The sequence below is a fragment of the Patiria miniata genome, unplaced genomic scaffold (genome assembly GCF_015706575.1).
Source record: "Patiria miniata isolate m_02_andy unplaced genomic scaffold, ASM1570657v1 HiC_scaffold_23, whole genome shotgun sequence".
Classification (NCBI taxonomy): domain Eukaryota; kingdom Metazoa; phylum Echinodermata; class Asteroidea; order Valvatida; family Asterinidae; genus Patiria; species Patiria miniata.
Window position 1 is genome coordinate 3348591 of NW_024037062.1, and position 17273 is coordinate 3365863.

Genomic DNA, 17273 nt, shown 5'->3' on the forward strand with positions numbered 1-17273 from the left:
TACAACTCGCCACACAAAGGTCAGGTCATCCACACCAGATGCGAGATGTGAGATGGCAGATGGGTAACACCTTAGTAGCGCGAATTTCACTTTGAAATTTCACCAGAGAAAAAAGTCGTTTAAACCAGATAAAATCCGTAGTTTAAACGAGATAAACAAGTCGGTTAAACGAAATAATTAATCGTTTAAACAAGATAATAAGTCATTTAACCGAGATAATAAGCAGTTAATTAAGATAATAAAACGAGATACTTTGTCGTTTTTTTGTTTGTTTGTTTGTTTGTTTGGCAGCAATACCGGTACGTTCTACAAAAACGCAGAGCCAGGCCATGATCTTTTTTATTTTTATTTACTCGCTAGCGGTTTTGGCGCAAAAGTCGGCGGCGCAATGACATGAAACAAGCCAAATGCGCGTCAGTATCAGATTTTTTTTCTGAAACCGGCATTTTTTAAAGGGATATTACGTTCTTGAATGCGCCAAGTTGGGCAACAAAATTGGAGAGAGCATTTAAAAAAGGATATAAATATCGACACCATAACCATCCTTTAAAAGTAAAAATGTTGACTTTCAAAAATCGAGCTGGTCTTGAATTCTGCCGCACTTGTCTTACCAGTGCTTCGTATTTTGCGGACGCGCGAGAAACAATATTTATGCTGTGTGTATTATTTGCCACATTCGCGCAACGAGTACCGTACATCGAATGGACACGGCTGAAATGTCCGCCGTGTCCGATCCACGCGATGTGAACGACCGTCACCCCCTTCTTTCTTTAGAACGATAAGAAATTATAATTTATGTTTTCCCGGCCAATTTCACCAAGTTTTCATTCAATTTAACGCCTGGCTCATTCAATTTAGATTGAAATTGAAAGATCATGCAGATCGGCATTCGACAGTCAAAAAGAATCATTCAATTTCACTATCCGAGCATTCTATAGCCTTTTAGCTTCACTTGTCCCTATCAAAGATGCATTCATATTGAAAGTATCGCGTTGTTCATTCAATTTCGTCTAAACCATTAGTAAGGGGTTGATCGGGCATTCGTTTTCATTAATGGGTGAACGTGTTTCACATTTTGTCAAACATCTTTTAAGACTTAATACGTGTCCGTATTCCTTAGCGTGAACCATCTTTGATGACTTCAAACCGTAGATTGACATTCTTTCTTAAAGGGTATGTGCAATGAATTTTTCTCAGGAATTCTTTTTGCGCTACTCTGTGAAATGTTAAACTACACATTTGACAACACTTTTTGGGTTAATCTTATTGCAAATGTGTACTTCTTTAAGCATTTAAAATTTTCCATGTTTTTCCGGACTAACGCTGTTGCTGTGATGTCATTTCAGAAAGACACTGTTCAGTTTAGGGTTTTTTCTTTCAAATTATTCATCCCAAATTTGCTATTTCAAAACATTTGTGGGAAAGGGATGGTCATTGGCTTACTGCCATGTACTGACACATCATACAATCACCAAATAAGAGAAATTTATGATAGCAAAATATCCAACATTCTAGCAACTTTTTTTGCTGAAATAGCCGTGTAACATTAATCATGCTCGGAATGCCATCACGGGTTTTCTAATGAATATGAAACTTTGCATTAGCATAAAAACGGAGAAGGCACCAAAACACCCCTCAAAATGGAAAATAAAACTTGCAAATAAGGTTAAATGTGAAACAAAGATGAATTGCATTTAAAACTTTGCATGGGCCCTATGAATATGGTAAGTGTTCGGTCAGACATACGCAAGAAAACACTTAAGAATTAACGCAAGAGAATTGTTCCCGAATTTCCAAACACATTACGTGTCCCGATGAAGAAATCGTCAACGTAAAAAAGCCCCTTGATCAAACGTTTAAACAAGTAGAAAAGATCAACAGTGAAAAAGAAATTATCTTAGTCCCTTTCAATTCATTATTTCGTTGCATCTTGTTTCCCTCATATCAGTTGATTTGTAACATTGTAAATTTTACAGTCTCAAGATTTTTTTTGAGGGGGGGGGGAATGAACCTCGGAGAAAAATAGGAAAAAATATCGATTAAAACATCTTACTAATTTAAATGACCAAACGATGAAAGCGATTGCCCATAAGCAAATAAGAAACGAAAAGCATGGTTATACGTTATAAGCGCACAGATGTTCGCTAATTTGAATGCGTCAACCGTCAAAAGGTTGCAAAGACTTAATTTCAGACTGCTACGAGTTAAGTCTTGAATGCACCAAAACGAAATAGGGTGCCCGAAAACGAAAACGAACATTCACAGCAAAATATTGGCTGCCTAAATATGAAATTGAATGAAACCCAAATGAAAAAGATACCCAAATTGGACCACATGTGCAAAACTCACGCGAAATTGAATGACTGATATTGAAACTGATTAGAAAAATTCGAAAATTCGCCGGGAAAACCTATAGTTTCCTTTCAACCAGACCTTTGGAAATAGGATAAGTATTAATCAATCCAAAACATGACATTTTCGGGGATTTTAGGCCGCAATTCCCATTAAAAACGCTAAAATTCGCGGATACACGAGAAAGTTGCATGCCTTATTTCAATAATTTTGACTCGCCAGGGGGACTTTAATAGGTTTGATTGATTGATTGATTGATTTGGTTGATTGCCATTTATATACAGTGGTATACAATAGAAGGTGTCGTGGTTTTTGTGCTCAAAACATTAAAATACATTCAACTTAACATTACAAACATTAAACTATACCACATAATTTAAGTTAATTCCCCTTTGAAATATCTTCCTAAAAAGTATGTCATTAACAAGACAAGCGAATTATTACACTGTAATGTAACAAGTGCTTTGACTAGCCCGCCGCTGTATTTACTCGCATTTGGCTAGCGGGCTACCACTAAGCTTGAACCATTAATATGCCTACATGGCAATCTCCCCTCCCTCCCCCCCCCCCCCCGGAGATTCGTCTGTCGACGCCGCGGAGGGCACAGCGGCACGCCGCTGTGCCCTCCAAATCCTGACTAGAAATCGCCGCCATTGGTGCGTATCCGATGGGCTACCCCAAGTGGTTACCAAAACTCTGTGATCAAAAAAACATAAGTTCATGGAGTAATCTGCTTTCAGGTTTTTTTTTTATGTTGGCTCTGCTTTTCAGTGAACTACACAATTGAAATGTCATGGATAATTTGACTTAATTTATTTATTTTTATCGATGCCTAATTGACATTTGGAGGAGAAGACGAGGGAGAAAGCTAGCAATTAATGGTTGTGCCTCTATTGTGTATATTCCCGGAGTAACTGCATCATAAATGAACGAGGCTTACTTTATAATCAAATTGATGAGAGGAAAAATATTACCAGAGAGGCCTTTGCAATGTTACGTTTTGAGATACTATAGGTTTTCCCGGCTATTTAAAAACATTTTCATTCAAATTCACCAACTCTAACATTCAATTTTAGACCAAGATGCATGGCCGATTATCTTGTTATCTTGCAGGTTGTTGACGCATATCACAGATCTAAATAAATTGTACTTTAAACTACTCAGGAAGCTTTTGGGATGATCACATATAAAATCCACAGTTGATCCGTGACCCAAAATGGTACCAAAATCGTGATTTAAAGTTCAGATTTCCACCGTTTCGGCGCAAAAAATGCCGAGTGGAGAATTACGTCATTATTTTCCAACGACCAATCAGCGAGGCCCTTTTGTCGTGGTGCGGTGAATGGACCAATAGCGGGCGCCGTAAGTACGAGCGTGCGCATGCGCGTAGGCTCTACTAGGCAGCAAGATGGCGGACGCCATGAGCTCCTCAGACGACGGCGATTCGGACGGGAAAAAGTGCATAATGCATGTTTCCAATGGCCGATCAACCGTTTCATCGTTTTCGGAGAAAAGCTGGACAAAATTCATAGCTTGTGCAGGTAGATGGAAGAATGCGGGGGAAACCGAAATCGCAGAAATCGTCAAAAAAGCGGAGGAAAACATCGGCATGCCAATAGCACTCGTGGAAGGAGATGTACCGGAATCATTGTCAAAGGTAGGCATCAAGGGCATACCGTACGCGGCCTTAGGCCTATAAATTATTCGGGGAAAATGTTGCAACCTGACGCCACTTTTTTCTTCATATATCATCTCAATGAACTCCGGTTATTCATTGCAAAAAATATGATTATGAGACATGAATCTGGGACTGAGAAATATTTCCAATTTTCGAAATTATTGCTTACGGTACTAGGCCTAGTAGTAGTCAGTAGTACTACTGTCTACATAATATGGCTCAATTGCAGAATACACCGCCACTCACCTATCCCACCTCGTATCCGGATACGCGGATACGGAGTCACGCTTGGATACTCGACCAAAACCACATGCGTGTGCCACCCCGTATCCGCGTATCGACTTCCCGGCACCTACTTTGGACTGAGACGTTTTTCCCCTGCTCCCCATTCAACTCACGTTGTCTCTGCCATCGTTATTTTCCAACATGGATATGGATGCTTCGTTCTCAAAAATATTTTCCTCCGCTAAAAATAAAGTCCACCCCTTATCCCCGTATCCGCCTATCCACTTCCCTGCACCTACATGTACTTTGGACTTAGATTTATTTAACCACTGCTCCCCATTCAATTCATGTTGTCCCTGCAGACCCTGCAGGGAAATAGCGCCCTCTTTAGACCCTCCAGCGCTCAAATCCACCCCGTATACTCGCGTATTCACTTCCCGACATCTAGCCTACATGTACTTTGGACGTTTCTGCAACATTTTCCGACTGCGTAGCCATTTATTTTTAGGGGGTGATTTTCGCGTGGCGGGGTATTCTGCAATTACTCCCTATTTTGTACACAATCGCGGAAGTGGCGTCAGGTTGCAACATTTTTTTTCTTTTTTTCCCCACTCGAATGTAGGATTTTAGGCTTTTAAGAGCCGGAAGGAAAGAATTCATATACGTACGCCACGACACCCTTTGTACAAAACTATTGAGACTACAAAGTACGAAGTGGTTAAAACCAACATTTATTTTGCCATTCTTGAAGCTTGTGCTCATAGCGTCCTCATTTATGTAGGCCCTAACGGTACTTTTATTTCCTTACTGTTTTTTTCTAGATAGTATAATATAATCTAAAGAAAGTAGAACACTGCCCGCTTGTCTAATTTTCAATCCCTCATGCACTGTTAATATTTTTTTTGTTTTTGATTTTGCTTTTTTTCCCCAATTTTTCTAAAATTTTGCCTGATCACTATTATGTGAAGAATAGTATTAATAATGAATGTTTGTACCTGTAGGTGCCATGGTGTGAAAATTTTCCTAAGTTGAAATATAGAATGTTCCATTCTACGAGGTAAAGTTGACTTGAATAGAACAGTTCATCTTTGACCGGTAATCTTCCAATCAACTGACAAGGATCTACTTTCCTACTGTGTATAATACTTTGTGATTTACATTGTGAAATTTTTGAAATGAGAGTATTGAGTGATATTTTTTAAACATTTTCTCAATTACAGGCGTTTGGATACCATCAACAGTGCTACAAACGTTTCTGTGACATTTCCCTGATAACCCGCGCAGAAAGACGTGCAAAGAAGCGACAACATAGAAGTCAAGGTATCTTTTTCTTTTTTTCCTGTAGAGTCACATGATCACACTCCAATAACAAATTTAAAATACCTACATTGTAGAACAGGGGCTGGTTGGAGATAGAGCCTTCCTCTACATGTACACAACTTTAGTTTGAGTAAGGGTTTCATAATTGTTTAGTTAAAAATCAAATTGCAAATACTTGCAAACATATCCAACCCCTACTTTAGAATTGACATTCTCTGAGAATATCCATTCATTGCTAAAGTTTATTCCTCGAGTTCCACATGTCCTACAATGGAGTGCAGCATATCCAACATGTAGACTTTCTGCTTTGTGTGTACTCTTCCCAGTTAATTTCTCCCCAGATTAAAATTCATCAGGCATGCTGTATATAAATATCCCTACATTTCCCCCCCCCCCCCATGTTCACAGATGCAGACACAGAGGCAGACACAGAGGAAAGAGACACAGGAGGATGCATCACTGCGCCCCCAAGGAGGAAACTTCGCTCAACATCAGGCTTCCTTCCAGGAAATCCCGAAAAACCTCACATACTGCCACGTATATGCATCATCTGCAACAAAAAGAAGAGGTGGAGTTCGAACAAGAGGACAAGAAAAACTGTGATTGACAAACTTTCCCAATGCCAGACGCTCACTGCAGGAAAACTTCTTGAAGCAGCAAGGGTAAAAGAAGATCAGCGGCTGCTCTCACAGATTGAGGGAAAGGATCTTGTTGCAATTGAGGTGTGCTATCATCGCCTGTGCTACCAAGAGTACACAAGGTTCTTAATGTATCGGGCCCCTGCACAACCTGATTTGATGTCTCAGAAATACAGCGATGCCTATGACCAGTTCTGTACAAATGTTGTCAGAAAGCGGCTGATTGAGGATAAGGAAATTCTATGTCTCACTTCACTGCGACCGAAATTTGTGAAGTATGTGAAGGAATTGGAAGGTGTGGATTGTCCAAACTACCGCTCGCACAATCTGAAGATGAGACTGAAGAACACATTTCCTCAACTTGTATTTCAACCGGGAGCTGTCAGAAGTATGAGTGACATAGTCTACTGTGAAACGCTTGCCAGAGAAGAATTGGTTGAGGATGCACTTGGCTCAGAGACAGACACCTCGTCTGAGACCGAAAGTGAGGCTGACACCAGTGATGTTGAGGCAAGACCAGGTCCATCAAGCAAAGACAAGCCGTCGGGCCTCCAGCAAACAAATCTGCACACCCTATTCACTGCATCTTTAGAGCTGCATAAAATCATCAAGGAACCTCCGTCTGTTAAATTACCTTGGCCACCAACTGCAGAGGATTTGACCTTGCATCACTCAGAACAACTGGTCCCCCATCAGCTATACAATACCATGGCATGGCTGACAGGCTTCTCTGACGAACCTGAAGCAACTTCGCGAGTTGAAGTACGGCAGCAAGACCACCAGAAACTGCTGTCAGTGTGCCAGGATGTGCTGTACTTGTCAAGTAGAGGAAAGTTGGCCACACCGAAGCACACTGCATTGTCAATGGCTGTTCGACACCTGTCAGGCTCTGCACAGCGTGTTGGTTTGTTAAATGGGTTGGGCCACTGCACATCCGTGACATCTGTGCTCGAGCATGACACAGCTTTGGCCAAGAGGCAGTTGATGTTGGGTGAAAATCCAGTTCCAGATGATGTCAGAGTAGGAGCATTTACTACCTTGGTGTGGGATAACATTGATTTCGGGGAGGAAACCCTGTCTGGTAAGGGTACAACCCATAGCACATCTGGAATCATTGTTCAACCGGGTATTTATTTGTCATCACATCCCCCATTTTCATCTGGTAGTCGTGTACCACAAACCAAAACCAGAGAAAGGACACTCCAGACAGCGCCATCCCATATTGCATCTTATTTTGGTGGAAAGCAACAGGGCCCACAACCATTTGCCACAGAAATTCAAATCGAGGAGAGTGAATTCACCAAGTTTCAGAAACATGCAAGCAGATTAGATCACATCTTCTTCATGTTACGGTGCAGCAATGAAGGTCCGACTATTCAAGGATGGACAGGATTCAATACTGTACTTCAAGGCGCCATGTATCCACCAAAGGCATTGGTCCGCTACCTGCCTCTGATTGATGCAAGTCCTACCGACCATGACACTGTCTACACCATACTCCTCAGAAGTTTAGAGTATGCAGATAAATTAGACTTGAATGAGGTTGTCGTAGTGTTCGATCAAGCCATCTATGCAAAGGCGCAGCAGATCAAGTGGCAAGACGAAATCTTCACTAACAGGTTGGTTGTCCGACTGGGTGTAATTCCACACCTGCCTGTCCTTTCTGAGCTGTCTTGGTAAAAGATTTGGAGATGGCGGTTTGAGAGATGTGATGATTGAATCAGGTTTGATTGCCGAGGGTGCCTTAAATGGAGTTATGAGTGGTCACCATTATAACAGGGCAATGAGAGCTCACAAGATAGTGTGTGAAGCCCTGCATCGGCTGGTGTTTGATGCTTACCTTGGTACCCTGCAAGATGAGGAACTAGAGTCAGCACATCATCTTCTTCACGAAATGCGTCAGTCGTATGTCTTCCTTGGTTCAGATTTTGCTGATCAGTTGAGCAGTGAAGAGAATGGTGAATTAATTCAACTTGAAGAGTCATACAAGAGGTACATTGAAGAGGCCTGCAAACAGAGCAAAACGTTTGCCTTCTGGACGTCCTATATGTCTATGGTGCAATTGTTGTTAATGCTGATAAGAGCCAGCAGAGAAGGCGACTGGCAGTTACACCTTTCCAGTATTAGGAGTATGCTGCCTTGGTATTTTGCTTACGACAGAGTGAACTACTCCAGGTATGGGGCAGTGTACTGGCTCGAAATGTGTGCCTTGCCGACGACACATCCCCACCTCCACAATGGAATGATGATGGGACAATTTGCAGTTCAGATGCAAGATGAATATGGGTTTTCACAGATTCCCTGCGATCAACTAATAGAGGAGACTTGCAACAGGGACTCCAAGTCCAAAGGTGGACTGACCGGGTTTACCAGAAAGAAGGGGGCAGTTCAGCGATGGCACTTGACTCAGCATCAGCGTTCGGGTATAACTCACAAATGTCAGGAAATGGCTGGGAAAATACCTGGTACAGGAAGAATGCGCAAGGATCTTGATGTGACGCGCAATCAACAAGATGAGAAGGCTACACAGGGGGTCATGGAGACCATCTCAAACATGGTGAATCCTTTTGAATGTGAAGGCAGCGACTTGATTCATATCTCATCTGGTGTTGTGGCAAGTGATAAAGTGTGTGAGGACTTGATGAAAGCCAAGGGCCTTGGAGAGGACAAATGTGTACAGTTCATCAAAGAGCGGTTGCAGAGTGACCAAGTGGGGTTCTTTGACGCATTGAAGAAGAACAAGTTGCTTACATTCTCAAATCAGGGCAAAGAAGTGACCCGGCGAGTCAATAGCAAACAAGTGGTATTGAAGGCGAACCGTGATCTCTTTGCTCGTCTGCTAGTAATAAGCCAAGTAAGGAATGCCGATATGAGAGAGGTGTTGTCTTACAGTCTTGGGCCTGTACCTCTTCCTATAGCCACAGAGAACGGCCATCTGTACAAGAACTCCAAGTCTGACCTGATGCACTATGTCGAGGAACTGGCTGGGGTTGCACCGGTAAGCCCAATTCCATTGGAATCCATCTGGGTAGTGGATGGCATGGCAATGCTGCAAACACTTCGGCCACGTGAACGCCCCAAATCATGGGGTTTGCTGGCAGAAAGCCTTTTGGTGAAGCTGGTTAGTTTGTCATCACAAATTGGTTCCAAAGAAATTCATTTTGTCACTGACCAGTATCCAGTAACAAGCATCAAGAATGCTGAGAGAAACCGAAGAGCTGGGAGCGGAACACAGGTGATCAAAATATCCAATGCTGGACAACCAGTACCTGTTCAGTGGAAGAAATTCCTTGGAGTCGGTCGTAAAAAAGAAAACTTGGTCGACTTCATGTTCCAAACGTGGAAGAAAGTATCATCAGCCATCTTAAAGGATGTCAAGGTGTACTTAGCCCATGGACAAGAATGTCATGTGTTGCGTAATGTCAATGGCAAGGTCCGAAGTGAAAATGTACCAGAGTTAGAGTGTAGTCATGAAGAGGCAGACACCCGGATGTTTCTGCACTGTGCTTTCATCTCCTCTCAGGCCTCACCCAACAGCCCTAGGAAGAGCATCATCATCAAAAGTCCCGACACTGATGTTTTCATTGTGGCTCTGCATCACAGCAGTTCTATAGAGTCACCCTTACTTTTTCACACTGGCAGGGGAAAGAATTTGCGCACAGTCAACATCTCACAAGTGAGCCATGTTCTGGGAGCAGAGACAACACAAAAACTGATCGGTCTGCACTGTTTGACTGGCTGCGACTCCACAAGTGGATTCCGGGGAAAAGGAAAGACAACGCCAGCTAAATTGGCATTAAAGGTATAAATATATGTATACAACATTTGCTTTGCAAAAGTTTTCAGAAATGGATGGATTAGTATTAGAAAGAAAATATTGTTACACTGACATGTTAAAAGTTTTGTGTTAATAGATAATGGAAAGACCTTGACGCAAAACTGTTTTGTATATACGTACTGGTTCCTTGAACCTACTTCAGATCAAACAAAACATTTTAAAGACGGTGGGAAATTGTTGAGTCGGGGAACCAGACAAGCCGGCTTGCACCTGTTCACAGACGTCTAACTAACCGCCAACAATATTGAGAACTAACTCAATTTTGTAAATTGAGGGCAGTTATACATTTTAAAACAGTCAAGCTTTATTTTCCATTTATTGTGACACACAATCATGATATTATTTTCATGGGATGATTGAGACTATTATTCACTCAGTCAAATACAGTTTTTCAATTTTTTTTTTAAATAGAAAGTGTTGTCTATTTTCTTTTCAAGGAGGTCAATACGTACCCTGTCTTCAAAGCAATTGGTGACGACTTTACTGTGAGGCCCGATGTCATCTCAGGAGCTGAAGAGTTCGTCTGCCATCTGTACAGACAGCTTGATTGTGCCAATGTGAACATTGCCAGGTATGTGTTTAACATGCATTAGTTTTGCCAAATTCAAGCACACAGAAAGCAGTACAACCTTCTTGTTGAAAGACCGTAACCAAATGCTGCATGTCAGTTCAGAGCAGTGTGTGTGGATAAAGAGTGCTTTATATTCATATTTTGTTTTACTTCAACTTGAGAACAGTTTTCCTTCGCTAAATTTAGTCACAGGCCAATGAACTGCTCCACAAATATATCAAAAAATAAATAACTTGGTCACCAAAAGTTTTCTTCAAGAAGTAACAAGTTAAAACATGCAGTGCCTGTTGCACATTAAGAAAATGCAATTTGCAATTAAAAAGTACTGTCATTTAAGAAAGGGATTTTTCTCGTAATTTGACAACTTGCAGATACAACATGTTCCAGATTGGCACTGTGATGGAGGAGTCGATGCCGCCAAATCAGGATGCCTTGCACCTGCATGTAAAGAGGGCCAATTACCAGGCAGCCATTTACAAGAGGGCCCTGGATGCACGTCCTGAAGTGCCGTCTCCACACAAAAGAGGGTGGAAGGTCATCGACGATGACATCAGTATCCACTGGATGGATCTACCCCCTGCCCCAGACAGTGTCATGGAATTTGCCCACTGTTCTTGTAAAAAAAGTAAATGTACAAAAGGCAAGTGTAGCTGTCTCGAAAAGAAACTGCCATGCACAGACTTGTGCAAGTGCACAAACTGTGAAAATATTCCAGGTGAAGAGCAGCGCACTTCACATGAAAGTAATGATTCAGATATTGAGGATTAAATTAACCATCATGAACATGTTTTGCTATATAATAAGGGAATAAATGTGTGCTCTGGAGGTTTTTATCACTCGTTTAATACCGCTTAGAGTCTGGGTGCTGATAATTACCCGAGCCGGAGGCGAGGGTAATTATCAGCACCCAGACTCTAAGCGGTATTAAACGAGTGATAAATACCGACCGAGCACATATTTATTCCAATTCATAAATACCTTATCCGTAAATTTTTTTCAAATAATTCGTTCAAAAAATCCCGATTTTGTTCAACAAGTTCACTTCATGCTTTTTGAAACATCCCTCTAGCAAAATAATGGAGTGTTCAGCTGGCGAGTAAGATGTAAACAACCCTTTTATGGAGATTGACGCACGCGTAACATGTTCTGCGCGATGTCACGCAGAACGCACCTGGGGCGTTGCGTTTTGAATTTAGAACTATAAAATTCTGACTCGCTTGTAGTGTTGCGCATGCCTACGTGAGGATTGTGAACGTTCAACCAATGAAACGGTAAGAGGCACTGGATTTTTAGGAGTCCACATTTTATTGTGACACTGGAAAAGTGTTTAAGACCAGCTAGCCATATCTTTATCATCCGTTTAATACCGGCCACGTGACGGGCTCTCGACCAATAGGAATAGCTAAACTGTCTGAGGTATTTATGAATATGGAATAAGATTGTCACTTCAGAAGCGTTAAATCACACATTCTGCTTCCAATCCCACTTAAATATTTCCAAATATGAATCAAAAGGACTCGTTTTTAAATAACTTACATTGTTATAGGGACGTACTCAACTTAAAAAAACCCAAATTTTTGTCTTACGGTTGAAATGACACCGTTGATTTTGTGACGGACGTTTTCCAGTTGCAGGTTCAGCAAGGGGATGGTAAATAATTTTACCGTGTTTTCTTTTTCGACAATGTTTTTTTTTGTGTGGTAATTTGTAAGGGCTTAAAACAGTTTATTCCTCTCCGCTAATGTTCATGCTTACAGTCTTATTTGTTGTTAATCAAATAGACTCTATTAAGACATCCTTTAGAGCTTCTTGTTACTGTAATTCCTTTTTTTGGGGGGGGGAGGTGGGTGCAGAAGATGTCGTATACTAAGAATTGTCCTCCATGATGCTATGCAAAAGGCCCATTCTCTTGGTTGATGTCTTTGTGCAGAGAGAGTTGTTTCATATTTTATACTAGATGTATCCACCAATCCTCTTATACATTGAACTATGTTCTCAACTGCAGTTCTGGTTTCTTTGAAGGTTTATGACATTTTTCGTCCTTCGACCCTTCGAATGATTTGAAATCTAGACAACGGAACTCACTGTAGATAACGAATGTAGTTTCCAGATGCCAATGGATTCGCCATTGAAAGATTCAAGTCTGTTTTACCATTTTTGTAATGACTAACCTTTATTGAGATACAAAGTTCTGGTCTTACCTTGTTCCGGTCTTACCTTCACGGAAGGACACAGTAACTAAAATTGGGAATGTCGAACAAATCCGATTCTTTCAATTTTGGAGTCCCACAAGGGACTATCTTGGGCCCATTAATATTTTCTATATTTATTAATGATATCACGTCAGTGACTGAGCATACTAAAATTGTCCTTTGTGCTGATGACACTTCTATTTTTTACTCAAGTAAAGATATTCATCAGATCAACTTGTATCCAGAAAATATCAAACTGGCTCAATGACAATAGATTAAAATTGAATACTACCAAGTCCAAAAGCATGTTGATTTGATCATTCCAAAAACTTGCCTGATGTGAACATCCTAATATTGATATTTATTTTTTTTTGTATTATAATTTTTGCCAAATACAGTTATTATTTCTCAAGTATTTTTAATTACCATTTACTGTATTGTTTTTTGTACAAATAAATATGCATCAAAGGCTGAAATTATAAACCCTGTGGTCATTTTTATTTTTTTTATTCAGATAAATTCATTTGTATTTGTGTCGGACCCTCCGTTTAATTTATTACATCGTAAGTCAGAAATACTCTGTAATTTTAACCAAAAAGAAAATTATAATCATATGATTAATAATACCCTATTAAGAAGTTCAGTAAAAAACAATATATGTGTTTTAAATGAAAATATAAAACAAAAGGAGGGAACATTTGCACTAAGGCTGGGAAAGGGCTTTTAGAATCTTCCATGAATTTCAATGGGCTGGACAATTTGATATTTAAATTAATTATTGGAACAATGAAAGTCTATTGGAACATTAAAAGTCACCCCAAGTTCCTTTTTATTGAGTCTTGGCTCTGTAGAGACCCTTTTTAGCAAGCAACAGCAATTAAAACAATCTTTCCCATTGAAAATGTGCACAGTTTTCCATTCCTGGTCAATAGAGGGTGCCCTTTTTTGAACTGCTCATTAAAATGCAAATATTTAAATGATTGGTCACTTTGGGGTTGTGGATTTTGGTTTTTCGTGATCTATATGGTCTCAGCTAATAACCTGCAAAAATTCACTTAGATCTGAGAGGTGCGCCAAGAAAATCACTTTCTGAGCACATTTTGCAGCCATGCCCCGTGGTCTATTTCGTCCAAGACAAATTCCAAATGCTTAACGAAAACCACTTAAATTAGTCATTTACCATTCAATTTCAAAGTTTGGTCACCCTCTTTAGTCACCGGGTCGAGAATATTCGACATTACAGATTAAATTCGTCTCAGCTGTTTCCGAATGGTAGCATTCAGAGATCGAATTCGTCTTATATAAATCAATTAGACGAATTTGAAAGGTTTGGCGTAGACGAGACGAGATAGAATACTCCCGGACGAAAACGTGTAATCATTGTTTGAATTTGTTTGTATGAACTGAATTTGAAATTGTCAGACAAAAGACAAAATTAAACTTTGGAAGTGCACTAAATGGATGTTGATGGACGAATTTGAATATTAGAAACAGTGAATTCGAATGAAGAACGTTTTGAAATAGCCGGGAAAACCTATAATAAAAATAGTGACAACCGTGGCCCAATTTTTTAATTTTAATTTAATCAACAGTGATATTTGTCTTATTATAGGTTTTCCCGGCCAATTTCACCAAGATTTTATTCATTTTAACGCCTAGCTCATTCGATTTAGATTGACATTGAAAGATCACGCAGATCGGCATTTCACAATCAAAAAGAATCATTCAATTTCACTATCGTCCCTATCAAATATGCGTTCATATTAAAAGTATCAAGTTGTTCATTCAATATCGTCTAAACCAGCATTAAGGGGTTGATCAGGCATTCGTTTTCATAAATGGGCAAATATATTTCACATTTTGTCAAACATCTTTTAAGACTTCATACGTGTCCGTACTCCTTAGCGTTACTCATATTTAATGTCTTCAATCCGAAGATGCCTTTCTTTCTTAATTAAAGGGTATGTGCAATGAATTTTTCTCAGGAATTATTTTTGTTTTACTCTTTGTGAAATGTAAAAAAAAACTACACATTTGACAACATTTTTTGGTTAATGTTATTGCAAAAGTGCACTTCTTTAAACATTTAAAAGTTTCCATGTTTTTCCGGACTACGTATGAGCGCACTGTTACTGTGATTTCATCTCAGGAAGCTTAAGACACTGTTCAGTTTAGGTTTTCTTCTTTTTAACTATTCGTCCAAAATTTGCTAATTGAAAACATTTGTGTGAAAGGGTTGCTCGGTGGCTCACTGCCAATTTGACCACATGTGCAAAACTCACGCGAAATGTAATGGGTGATAATGAAACTGATTAGAACAATTCGGAATTTCTCCAGGGAAAACCTATATTGACAAGGAAGGCCTATTCTTGGCTAACTTCTTCGTACCGTAAAAGTCATTGATCCAATGTTTGTCTTCATACCCATTAACGAACGACTGAATCGTCCCCTTTATCAGCACCTCCCTGTCTCATTTCGTTTGAATATTGTTACTTCTTTCCAATATCATTGCTCCCTGTGACTTTCGGATCAGGAAGATGTACATGAATGTACACACTATGAGGTCTCAGTCAGTCTCTTGTTAGTCCGATTCTACTGGCCTTGCATTTAAGTGCAAAATCATCATTAAAAAATCTACGAGGGAGGAAAAATTATCAAATTCATTTTTAATAGCCTATACTGGCAAGCAATGAGGCAGGAAGCAAGAATTTGATGACTGCGTTCCTTTGTGTGTATTCCGGTGGTTAATGTATTATAAATGACATAATATAAAATACAAAAGGCTTCAGTGATCACGCTTTTAGTGAAAATAATTATCCTTGAGTACGGCAGCCTATATTTGTATTTGGGGAATCTGCCACAACCCGGCTACCGTTTTAGAATCGTTCGAGCTTCTTTTTTTTCCGGACCGTCATTCTCAGCGACTTTTCTTCAACCTGTTCCCAGCAGGAACTTGAGACTTGGAACGAAAATCAACCCTGATACAGAGGGCACGCCATTATGACGTCATCAGGTATCACATTAACAAATTATCATTTTTAACAAAACAAACAATGGACAAAATTCACAATCATATTAAAGGTTTTCCCGGCCAATTTCACCAAGTATTAGACGCCTGGCTCATTCGATTTAGATTGAAAGATCACGCAGATTGGCATTCGACAATCAAAAAGAATCATTCAATTTCACTATCCGAGCATTCTATCGCCTTTTAGCTTCACTCGTCCCTGTCAAAGATGCATTCATATTAAAAGTATCGCGTTTTTTTCATTCTCTTTCGTCTAAACCATTTGTAAGGGGTCGATAGGGCATTCGTTTTCATTAATGGGCAAACATCTGTTGCATTTTGTCAAACATCTTTTGAGACTTCATACGTGTCCGTATGAAGTCTTAAAAGTCTAAATCATATTTGATGACTTCAAACCGTAGATTGACTTTCTTTCTTAATTAAAGGGGATGTGCAATGAATCTTTCTCAGGAATTCTTTTACGCAACTCTGTGAAGTGTAAGAAAACTACACATTTGGCAACACTTTTCGGGTTAATCTTATTTCAAATGTGCACTTCTTTAAGCATTTTAAAGTTTCCATGCTTTCCCGGCATAACGCTGTCACTACTGTGATGTCATTTCAGGAAAACACTGTTCAGTTTAGGATTTTTTCTTTCAAATTATTCATCCAAAATTTGCTAATTGAAAACATTTGTGGGAAAGGGTTGGTCATTGGCTTACTGCCATGTACTGACACATCATATAATAACCCAAAAAAAGAAATTTATGACAGCAAAATATCCAAAATTCTACGAACTTTTTTTTGCTGAAATAGCTGTGTCACATTAAACATGCTTGGAATGCCATCACATGTTTTGTAAGGAATATGATACTTTGCATTAGCATAAAAACGAGAAGGGCACCAAAACACCCCTCAAAAAGGAAACATATAGGTTTTTCCGGCGAATTTCCGAAATTTTCCAATCACTTTCATTATCAGCCATTCAATTTCCTGTGAGTTTTGCACATGTGGTCAAATTGGGGTTTCTTTTTCGTTTTGGGTTCGTTCAATTTCATTTTTAGGCAGCCAAGATTTTGCTCTGAATGTTTGTTTTCATTTTCTATTAGCACTCGACCGCTATATTGCAACACTTTAATCACACATGTGCGACACTAAAAATGAATTTAAAAAAATATGTATATATATATCATCTAGAATTTTATTGTGTGTTTTTTCCTTTGTAAAAAGCCCTAATGACGGATGGAGGTGGCAGTGCACATTTTGATGATTTTAGTTTGTTTTTGGTAAATAGCCCCAGTGGCGGATGGTGGCAGTGTACATTTGAGTGATTATATATTATCTAGAATATTATATTTGTTTCTGGTCTAAAGGCGAACGGAGGTGGCAGTGCACATTTTGATGGTTTTAGTTGTGTGTTTTTTGTAAATAGCCCTAATGGCGGATAGTGGC